Raw genomic sequence first — 11,728 nt, 5'->3', positions numbered from 1 at the left:
CGAGCACACTGCCATGCAATCTCCATAGACAAACATTGGCAGTAGAATGGCCTTACTGAAGAACTCAGTGACTTTCAACATGACAGTATCATGGGATGCCACCTTTCCAACAAGTCAGTTTGTCAAATTTCTGCCCTACTAGATTTTCTCCAGTCAACTGTAAGTGCTGTTATTGTGAAGTGGAAACGTCTAGGAGCAACAACGGCTCAGCCGCGAAGTGATAGACCACACAAGCTCACAGAACAGGACCACCAAGTGCTAAAGTGCATAGCAGGTAAAAAATAATCTGTCCTCGGTTGAAACACTCACTACCGAGTTCCAAACTGCCTCTGCAAGCAACATCAGCACAAGAACTGTTCGTCTGGAGCTTCATGAAATGGGTTTCCATGGCCGAGCAGCCGCACGCACACAAGCCTAAGATCAGCATGCGCAATGCCAAGCGTCGGCTGGAGTGGTGTAAAGCTTGCCAGCATTGGACTCTGGAGCAGTGGAAATGAGTTCCCTGGAGTGATGAAAAGGGGGACCAACTCCATATTAATGCCCATGATTTTGCATTGCGATGTTTGATGAGCAGTTGTCCACATACTTTTGTTCACGGAGTGTATGATAAAAACATTGTTGGTGTACAAGAACATGATAATGCAATTTTATTTTCATAAATTCCCAAAAGCAGGACTTCGAATGAAAGGAAATCATTCATATTTACTGGGCCTAGGCTTATTAGTGATACAATTACTGTGTGTCGACGTAGGTAGTTCTAGGCATAGTGCTTGGCAAGGCAAAAATAAAATATTCTAACAAGGAATTGAATGGTGCCTCAGATGGTTTTGATGTGGCAATATTAATAATTTAATTGAAAATGTGGAAAATGTGGAATAGTACAGCAACACTCTACATATCGTGCCAATAGGGTTAACCCTTCTGGTGGGAATTGTAACGTGGTTCCACTCCTGGTGGTTTGTACCTCAAACCATAGGGACGTCCGCCGAGAACATGAAAGAGAACGTGTGTCACGGCCATGGGGTCTATAAATGAGTTCTTGAAGGTACTGAGGTTCCACATGCTGTCCCTAGCACGCGTGTTGCAGGCCGTGTCCAGGGACCAGTGGTTTGTTTTGCTGGACCTGAGGAATGCATACTTCCATGTTCCTGTTCACCCAGCTCATTGGCAGTACCTCCGATTCGCTTTCGAAGGGCGGCTTACGAATTGATGGTACTTCCCTTCGGACTCTCCTTGGCACCCCGCGCTTTCACAAAGTGCATGGACACTGTCCTGGCACCTCTCACGTACCAAGGATTGTTGATCCTCAATTAACTGGACGATTGGCTGATTTGTGCCCTGACCAGGACCCAGGTCCTGTCAGACAGAGACATGCTTCTGACCCACATCGGCGGGCTGGGCATTACTGTAAACGACAATAAGAGTCGTCCAACACCCACCCAGAGGGGGGCCTTCATTGGCATGGAACTGGACACAGTCCTCATGAGAGCACGCCTGCCCACCAGAAGGGTGCTCCTGTGCCTGCTCCATGTCCAGCATCTTCAACGATGGTTCAACTCCCACCGGCTGCACCCGAAGCTCCACCATCACCGCCAGCTGCGGGTGACCGCACAGTGCCTCAGGGCAAGTTGCTCCTTTCTCTTAGGTGGGGTGGAGATTTTAATTTCTCTCTGTCTATAGTTTCTCTCTTTCTCCCTCCCTCTCACTCTCTCACTCACTTCTTCCCTCCTCCCACTCTCTCTCTCCCTCTCGCTTTCTTCATTTCATAATTTCATTGATTCCTCTCTTACTGTGTCGATGACTATATTCTGAAACCAGCTCCTCATTACTCTCCACTTTACCAGGCTCCATAATGGCCATTAATTTCCTGCTATGTAAAGTGGCTATACTAGCTCTTGTTCACACACCACTAAACCCTTCAGGAAATATACAACACTCTTCCACCCACAGGGCTTAGAGGACCAGTTCGTTATTAATAATATAAGCCTCATGTCCCTCTGGAGTTCACACAGGTTGCATCCCACATGGCAACCTATTCCCTATATAGGGCCCTACTTTTGACCCGAGCCCTATGGGTAGTGCACTAAAGTATTCTGGAAACAGGAGACACAGGGTTGTGAGACATGGGTTTGGTCCCATACACATGAAAAGTGGGATATATACGGAGGGTACAGGGCAACAGAAGACGAACAGCAGAGTAAGTATCTTGGAGATTGCGGGACTCCACCCGGAGGGGAAGATCTCGGGCGGCTTTGGAAAACCGGTCCTCTACTGTCAGGATGGTGGTGTTGCCATCAGAGAGACATAAGAGAACAACATAGTGAGGCAGTAACACATAACAACACAGCATGACAACAACATGGTAGCAACACAACATGGTAGCAGCACAAAACATGGTACAAATATTTTTGGGCACAGACAACAGCACAAAGAGCAAGACGGTAGAGACAATAATACATCACGCAAAGCAGCCACAACTGTCAGCAAGAGTGTCCATGATGAGTCTTTGAATGAAGAGATTGAGATCAACCTGTCCAGTTTGAGTGTTCATTGGAGCTCGTTCCAGTCAGGGCAGGCAGAGTGGTCAAAACTGGGAAAGCTAGAAAACAATAACTAGAAAAAGACAGGAGCAAGTGGAAAACCACTGTTAGGCATGACCAACAAAACAAACTGGCAACAGACACACAAAGAACCCAGGTATGGGGATAATGGGGAAGATGATTGACACCTGTGACAGATCAGGGTGTGACAGATATCCCCTTAATCATCTCTGATCTAATGTGTCACAACCATATTTATTAATGGGGCAGAGAGAAATCCTTAACGTAGAACATTACATCAAAACAGCCTAAACATTTCCATCTCCTATCTCTTCTCTTTCTCTGTCATGCCTACTCCTGCTCCCTCCCTCGGGCACTCCACGTCGCTATCTACTAACCACCGGTCCTGGATGCCACATTGCGCACAGCTGGCAACCATCAATGCACACACCTGCTCCCCATCATTACGCACACCTGGACTTCATCACTACCCTGATTACTGTCCCTCCATAAAGCCCTCTAGCCTCAGTCATCAGGAAGTATTGGATTTGGTTACATTCAGTACGCGGCTCCTGTTTTGTATTTTAATCATGTTTATTATTATTATTATTATTATTAATCACCTGCTTCCTGATTCCCTGCATATACGTTACAATCTCCCGGTGTCTGTCTGACAACCACCTCCACCTCCATCGATCCAAATAGAAATGGATTCTCATTAAAACACAGAGAACAGAGCATGTCAGAAGGGTTTGTTCCTCTACCTTTCATGGTGACAGAGAGACAAACAGACAGACACATCTCGCTGAACTTCGGAGGCCTCCTCCAGAGCAGCCTTCCATCTGGGCCTGGCTGAGAGGAGGGGAAAGGCTTCCCCATTAAAGAGAAAGGTACACAGTCCCACAACAGGTACAGAGACCACGACTAGGCAGGCCAATCCTTGAGTTAGGTGGAGACAGCCTGGCCACAGCAAGCCCAGCAGCATTTCTTGATGTAAATTGGTTCTAAGGACATCATTCTACCAATTAGAGAGAGAGAGTGAACGGGTGATTCATGCCACAGTCAAAGAAGTAAGCCTCCTCCTCACCATAATATATCAGGACAGCCTAGATCGCTGGTGACACCCTTTATTTTTCCTCCTCCCTCCTTTCTTTCTCATCTCCCCTTTATACAACCCCCTGGTTTCACTATGTAATAACTTGGGGATGACTACAGGCTGCTGACACCTCACAAAGGGTGCTGAAGCGTTGGTTGGTGGACAGCATTATTGTGGCATGAGCTGTGCTGTCACTGACTGTCAGCGAGCACCAAGTGACACAGTAATGTATGCTTGAACATGACTTCATACATGAATGGAGGAGTTGGTGTGAGACTTAATCTATGGATTGTAACATTAGTGTCAGAGAAATATAGGATCTCATGATTAAAATACCAGTGTCTGATTAGAGCAAAACATTAAGTGAAACATTAACTTCCACAGTTAGTCCTAAAAGTCATCTTAATTTTTTTTTAGCATGTTAGTTTGGATGAGAAAATATTGGTGTCGTACACCCAAGCTCAAAATATCATTTAAAATAAAATCTTGATGTTTTTTATCGTCTTAATTTGAATAAGTAATCTTGACATTTTTTATCATCTTTGTTCGTTTGACTGAGGACGAACATGTTCTGCAGCTCAAAAGACCAAGCTGCAAAGAAGCAATTTCATGGCAGCGACAAAATCATTGAGCCAGCCCCACTTTGGAATGGAACAAACTATCTCTTTCACTTTGGTATTATTCTGACTGCCTTTCATCACTTTACCGTTGCAGACATGTAGAGCGAGAATTCCATTTAGAATTGATCACCAATGCTCTTTGTTTCTCGATTCATGTAACTGTAGGCATAGGTGTTGCTCAGTCTTTGTTTGTGTAGGGCAGGGTTCCTCAACTGAATTTGGCCTGCGGATGGTTTAATTTGGCTACCCGCGGGTTCTATTCAATCCGTGTCATTCAGCGTTACAGCATGATTAGATTTGAAAGGCAATGTTCCCTCGTAAACAGAGAGTGCATTCACAGTAAACACTGCATATGTCTGCTCATTGGGAAATTACCTTAAAATGTATGTGGCACAATCTGTGACACTTCAGCAATACAGATTGAATAGATGTTTGTCTTTATTTTGATAATCTTATATCCCAGTCTGTCACAAGAGACACGATCATGTTGATAGTGGCACTTTTAGGAGACACATGGCAATTATTGATGGTTGGCACGTACTGTATAAGTGTTCCTATGGTTCTTATTGTTCCTGTGCCAATGACTTACCCCCTTCACCCAATTCATAACAGTTGCTTTCTTCTTTGCTCAGTTGGTAACAGGTGATGTGCCAATCGTGTTCCCCTTATGCGCAGTTGCCCAGTTGGTAAAACGTGAAGATGCCAATGGCTTCCCCCCTTCGCCCAGTTGGTAACAGGCGACTGGCAAGTGGCTTATTTGAAATCTATTAAATCTCCCTCTCAAACAGCCAAATGGGACGGTTTGTACCACACAGCCTCTTCATCATGGCCAGAGCAGATGGTGGTAGAGATGGGCGAGATGTCTTGTCCAGACACATTATCTAGACCCGTGAATCCTCACACTCTCCTGGATACAAATGTTATTTGTCACATGCGCCGAATACAACAGGTGTAGACCTCACCGTGAAATGCTTACTTAAAAGCCCAACAATGCAGTTCAAGAAATAGAGTTATGAAAATCTTTACTAAATAAACTAAAGTAAAAAATTAAAAGAAGTAACAAGAAAAGTGCATAACAATAACGAGGCTATATACAGGGGGTACTGGTACGAGTCAATGTGTTGGGGTACAGGTTAGTCAAGGTCATTTGTAAAGTGACTATGCATAGATAATAAACAGTGTAAATGTAAATAGTCTGGGTGGCCAGTTGATTAATTGTTCATTAGTCTCATGGCTTGGGGGTAGAAGCTGTTAAGGAACCTTTTGGTCCTAGACTTGGCGCTCCTGAGAACAGTCTATGACTTGGGTGACTAGAGTCTTTGACAATTATTTGGGCTTTCCTCTGACACCGCCTAGTGTGTTGTTATCTGTTAATAACATTTAGACTAGGTTAGCCAGCAGGCTATGCGGGCGGGGCAGGTGGTTGAAGAATGCCTTGCATGGCTAAACAAGGAGTATTCTAGCTGAAGTATAAGTTCATTAAAAGTAGTTAAACCGCCCCGGTGTGTCATTATTTAAGGAACAAACATACAATGGTGTCAGATTGGTAGTCACTATGACGAGACAGAGAAAAGAAAGGAGGAACTCTGTAAATTTCCCCCAAAATTTCCCCAATTGAACATTCTACCACAAGTCAAGTGACGTGAGTAGTCGAAGATGCTAGCTTGCAAGAGCGAGGACAACGAGCCGCAGCAGCGAGAGTGACAGCAGCGAGAGCGAGGCTACATTGGAATCTGTTGACGAGCAAGTTGATGAGCAACATACTGAAGTAAGAGAAATTGACACTGTTCCTGTTCTCCGTCATGGATAGACTTAGTCCTCCTACTCCTATGCAGTTAACAGGCAATTTAGCTGACAATTGGAAACGTTTCAAGCAGAGATTCAATATCTACCTAGCAGCCAGTGGTGCAGGGGGGTGATGATGACAAATTGAAAGCTTCCATTTGTATGCATGTTATTGGAGAGGATGCATTGGACATTTACTATAGCTTTCAGCAAGACGAGGCAAACTTGACATTGACTGTGCTAATGGCTAAATTTGAGGAGTACTTTGTACCAAGCCAGAACGTCACGTTTGAGAGATGCAAGTTTTTCTCTCATGATCAGAAACAGTGAGTCAGTTTTGATCAGTATTTGGCTGAGCTGAACACACTGAGGAAAATGTGTGAATTTGAAAATCTGAAAGACTCACTAGTGAAAGACAGGATAGTCTGTGGCATACTTGATAATGGACTCAAGGAGAGATTGCTGCGTGAGTAAGATTTAACTTTGGATAAAGCAGTGAATATGTGTCGAGCAGCTGAAAACACCAGAGCACAAGCGAAAGAGCTGCGTGGGGATGAGACGTCAGTGCATGCAATAACAAGAGAGGAGCACCACACACACAACGCCTTACAAAACAAAAACAAGCAAAGAGAGAAATCAAAACACTACATGTGGAAAATATGGATTCATCCACAAGCCCAAAAATTGCCCTGCATGTGGCAAATCATGTAACAACTGTGGGAAAATTAATAATTTCTCAAAATACTGCAAAGCTGAGGCTACAAAGAAAAAGGTTCAAACAGTCAAGGAGAAGATTGAAGAAGTCTTTGTTGATTCTGTGGAAATATTCAGTAAATGATGAATGGATTGTGCCATTGACTGTGAATGAAACTGTAATACCATTCAAGCTCGATCCTGGAGCACAGGTAAACCAGGTTACTGGTTATACTGGGGAGAACGTACCGGTCAAAGGAAGCTGCATAGTAACTTTACAGCACAAAGAAAAACAGTTCAGTGCACAACTGCTGATCGTGGAAAAGAGTGTACAGCCTATTCTAGGAATCAATGCATGTGAAACGCTCAATTTGTTAAAAAGTAGTGACATCACAGACTGAAAATGACCAAGAATAGCTACTGGCTGAGTATGAGGAGGTGTTTGAGGGTCTTGGATGTTTACCAGGAGAACACAAAATATGTACTGAAGACAAAATTACTCCAGTTGTGCATGCATGCAGAAAAGTTCCATTTGCACTGAGGAAAAAGCTCAAGGAGGATCTCGGACGCATGGAAAAGATAGACTTCATCACAAAAATGGATGAACCTACAGACTGGGTAAGCTCACTGGTTATTGTGGTGAAAAAGAACGGCGATCTCAGGATATGTCTAGACCTGAGAGATCTCAACAAAGCAATCAAGACAGAGCATTTCAAGTTGCCGACCGCAGAATAGATAATGTCGCAGTTTGCTGGAGCAAAGTGGTTCAGTAAGCTTGATGCCTCATCAGGATTCTGGCAAATGAAGCTAGACGATGCAAGCTCAAGGCTATGCACATTCAACACACCTGTGGGCAGGTACAGATTTCTTCATCTACCATATGGGATTCTCTCAGCGCCAGAGGTCTACCACAAGACAATCCACATGATCTTCGAGCACATTCCTGGAGTGGAGACTATGATGGATGACACCATCGTCTGGGGGTCCACAAAAGAAGAACACGATGCGAGAGGGAGACAAGTGCTGGACCTGACACGGAAAGTCAACCTAAAACTAAACAAGGACAAATGCGAGTTTGGTGTGAAAGCACTTACCTTCGTGGGAGATGTACTTTCAGAGGATGGAGTCAAACCAGACCAGAGGAAAGCATCAGCCATCAACAACATGGAGCGCCCGAAGAACAAGGACGACGTGAGACGCTTCATGGGCATGATCACCTACCTTGCAAAGTTCATACCTCAACTGTCAGCACAGTCTGCTCCACTCAGATGTCTTCTGGAACAGAAAAAGGAATGGGAATGGTCCCATGAACAGGAAGACTGCTTCAAAAACCTGAAGAAGACAATCACAGAAGAGCCAGTGCTCAGGTTCTATGATCCAGAGAACAGGATTTCTGCAGATGCGTCACAGTTTGGCCTGGGAGCAGTTCTTCTGCGACAGCATGATGACACATGGCAACCCATCGCTTATGCATCCAGAGCCTTGACAGACACAGAGACAAATAGAGAAAGAACTACTGGAGAGCACATACGCTTGCGAAAGGTTTTACCAATATGTCTACAGATGAGACTTCGAAGTAGAAACCGACCACAAACCATTGGTGTCAATCATGTCTAAGCCACTGAATGATTATCCAATGAGAATCCAGAGAATGTTGATCAGACTGCAAAAGTATGATGTGAATATGATCTATACCCCGGGAAAGCTCATGGTCGCCGCCAACACTCTTTCTCGAGCAGTCGACAAGAAAGAGAGCTTCGACACACAGAAAAACACTGGGATTCAGGCTACGTCGACATGATCGTAGCATTACTTCCTGTGTCTTCTGAGAGAATAGAGCAGATCAAAAGAGAGACCGCAGCTGACCACACAATGACAGAGTTGAAAGCAACATCACTGATAGGACGGCCCACACAGAAAAACAACTGTCCAAAGAGAATAAAGGATTACTGGATGTGCAGAGCAGAGCTCACTGTTGTGGATGACGTAGTGTTCAAAGGCAACGAGATTGTCATTCCCATGACACGACACAAAGAAATGCTACAGAAAATACACGAGGGCCACTTGGGTGAGGAAAAATGCAAACGACGAGCACGAGAAGTAATGTACTGGCCAAGAACGAACCAGGAAATCAGCCAGACCACTGCTTCATGTGAACTGTGTTTGACCTATAGGTCAAAGCAGCAAGCTGATTTGCCTCGTCCAATACCCAACAGACCCTACTACAAAGTTGGAGTTGACCTTTTTGACTGCAATGGCAAAAGTCACATTGTTGTTACCGACTACTACTCAAACTACCCTGAAGTAGCAGCACTGCCAACTACCTCCAGCAAAGCTGTAATCACCTACCTGAAATCAGTCTTTGTAAGACATGGGGTTACGTCTGAACTGTACTCGGACAATGGCCCGCAGTTCTCAAGTTCTGAATTCTGATCGTTCGCTAACGACTGGGGATTCTGACACAACACCTCCAGCCCCAACTACCCAAGGTCCAACGGCTTAGCAGAGAGTTCAGTCAAAATTGTTAAAGGTCTGATGAAAAAGGCACACGATGGAAAGGAGGATTTCCTAAAATGTCTGATGATCTACTGCAGCGCACCGCTGCAGAACGGACTTTCACCTGCACAAATGTTGATGGGACGTCGCATCAGAACCAACCTAACCATCCATGACGACTTGTTAACACCCAGAGGTGCTCACAAAGTCAAACACGTGAAGGAAAAACAGAAAGACGAACAAAAACAGCGACACGAAAAAAGTGCAAGACACTTACCTGAACTGAAACCTGGAGATCATGTACGACTCTGAGACATCACTACAAGAACCTGGATGCAGCAAGGGTGTGTGCAGAGAGAAGTTGCACCGCGATCCTATGAGATCCAAACGGAGCATGGATCACAACTGAAACGAAACAGAGTGGATCTAAGGCTTCAGCCATTCAACTCAAGGGACTGAGGATCATCAGTAATCTGTGGCCTCCAACTGCTCTTAAACGCTAGTAAAACCAAATGCATGCTTTTCAACCGGTCGCTGCCTGCACCTGCATGCCCGACTAGCATCACCACCCTGGATGGTTCCGACCTAGAATATGTGGACGTCTATAAGTACCTAGGTGTCTGGCTAGACTGCAAACTCTCCTTCCAGACTCATATCAAACATCTCCAATCGAAAATCAAATCAAGAGTCGGCTTTCTATTCCGCAACAAAGCCTCCTTCACTCACGCCACCAAGCTTACCCTAGTAAAACTGACTATCCTACCGATCCTCGACTTCGGCGATGTCATCTACAAAATGGCTTCCAACACTCTACTCAGCAAACTGGATGCAGTCTATCACAGTGCCATCCGTTTTGTCACTAAAGCACCTTATACCACCCACCACTGCGACTTGTATGCTCTAGTCGGCTGGCCCTCGCTACATATTCGTCGCCAGACCCACTGGCTCCAGGTCATCTACAAGTCCATGCTAGGTAAAGCTCCGCCTTTTCTCAGCTCACTGGTCACGATGGCAACACCCATCCGTAGCACGCGCTCCAGCAGGTGTATCTCACTGATCATCCCTAAAGCCAACACCTCATTTGGCCGGCTTTCGTTCCAGTACTCTGCTGCCTGTGACTGGAACGAATTGCAAAAATCGCTGAAGTTGGAGACTTTTATCTCCCTCACCAACTTCAAACATCAGCTATCTGAGCAGCTAACCGATCGCTGCAGCTGTACATAGTCTATTGGTAAATAGCCCACCCTTTTCACCTACCTCATCCCCATACTGTTTTTATTTATTTACTTTTCTGCTCTTCTGCACACCAATATCTCTACCTGTACATGACCATCTGATCATTTATCACTCCAGTGTTAATCTGCAAAATTTTAATTATTTGCCTACCTCCTCATGCCTTTTGCACACATTGTATATAGACCCCCCCTTTGTTTTCTACTGTGTTATTGACTTGTTAATTGTTTACTCCATGTGTAACTCTTTGTTGTATGCTCACACTGCTATGCTTTATCTTGGCCAGGTCGCAGTTGCAAATGAGAACTTGTTCTCAACTAGCCTACCTGGTTAAATAAAGGTGAAATAAATAAAAATCAGGAGGATACTGCTGAAGCGTCAAATGCCTTTAGCAATGGACAATTCAGTCAGAACACCCTGACTGACAATGAATGCTGTCCAACTGTTTCAGGAAGCACTTCAGCAGAACGACCAAAAAGGACTGTCAGAGCCCCTGAAAGGCTTATTGAGAATTGATTTTAAAAAAGAGGGAAAAAAGGGGCACCTGGACTGAGTGTTTTGTTTATGTGAAAAGAAATAGAGACACAATTGAGTATTGTTGGACAGACTATAATTAGTTTAAATTGCATGTTATGCAGGTTGAGTAAACAAATGTGATGTGACATGTAGTTACATAGAAAAGTAGTTTTATTTTAAAGGAAAGAAGATCTGTTGTTACGTGTTAATAACATTTAGACTACATTACCCAGCAGGCTAGGCGGGGCAGGTTGTTGAAGAATGCCTTGCATGGCTAAACAAGGAGTTTTCTAGCTGAACTATATGTTCATTAAAAGTAGTTAAACCTACGCCCTGGTTTGTCATTATTTAAGGAACAAACATAACACCTAGTAATATAGGTCCTGGATGTCAGGAAGCTTGGCCCCAGTGATGTACATTTGCATCTGCCTTACGGTCAGATGCCGAGCAGTTGCTATACCAGGCAGTGATGCAACCAGTGCTCTTGATGGTGCAGCTGTAGAACTTTTTGAGGATCTGGGGACCCATACCAAATCTTTTCAGTCTCCTGAGGGGGAAAAGTTGTTGTCGTGCCCTCTTCACAACTGTCTTGGTGTGTTTGGACCATGATAGTTTGTTGATGATTTGGACACCAAGGAACTTGAAACTCTCGACCTGCTCCACTTCAGCCTTCGTCGATGTTAATGGGGGCCTGTTCGGCCCTCCTTTTCCTATAGTTCCCTATCAGCTCCAACCATATGGTTTCCCTG

Source organism: Oncorhynchus kisutch, linkage group LG14 (genome assembly GCF_002021735.2).
Source record: "Oncorhynchus kisutch isolate 150728-3 linkage group LG14, Okis_V2, whole genome shotgun sequence".
Classification (NCBI taxonomy): domain Eukaryota; kingdom Metazoa; phylum Chordata; class Actinopteri; order Salmoniformes; family Salmonidae; genus Oncorhynchus; species Oncorhynchus kisutch.
The sequence above is the reverse complement of the archived record's forward strand: the minus strand, read 5'-3'. Positions refer to the sequence as shown.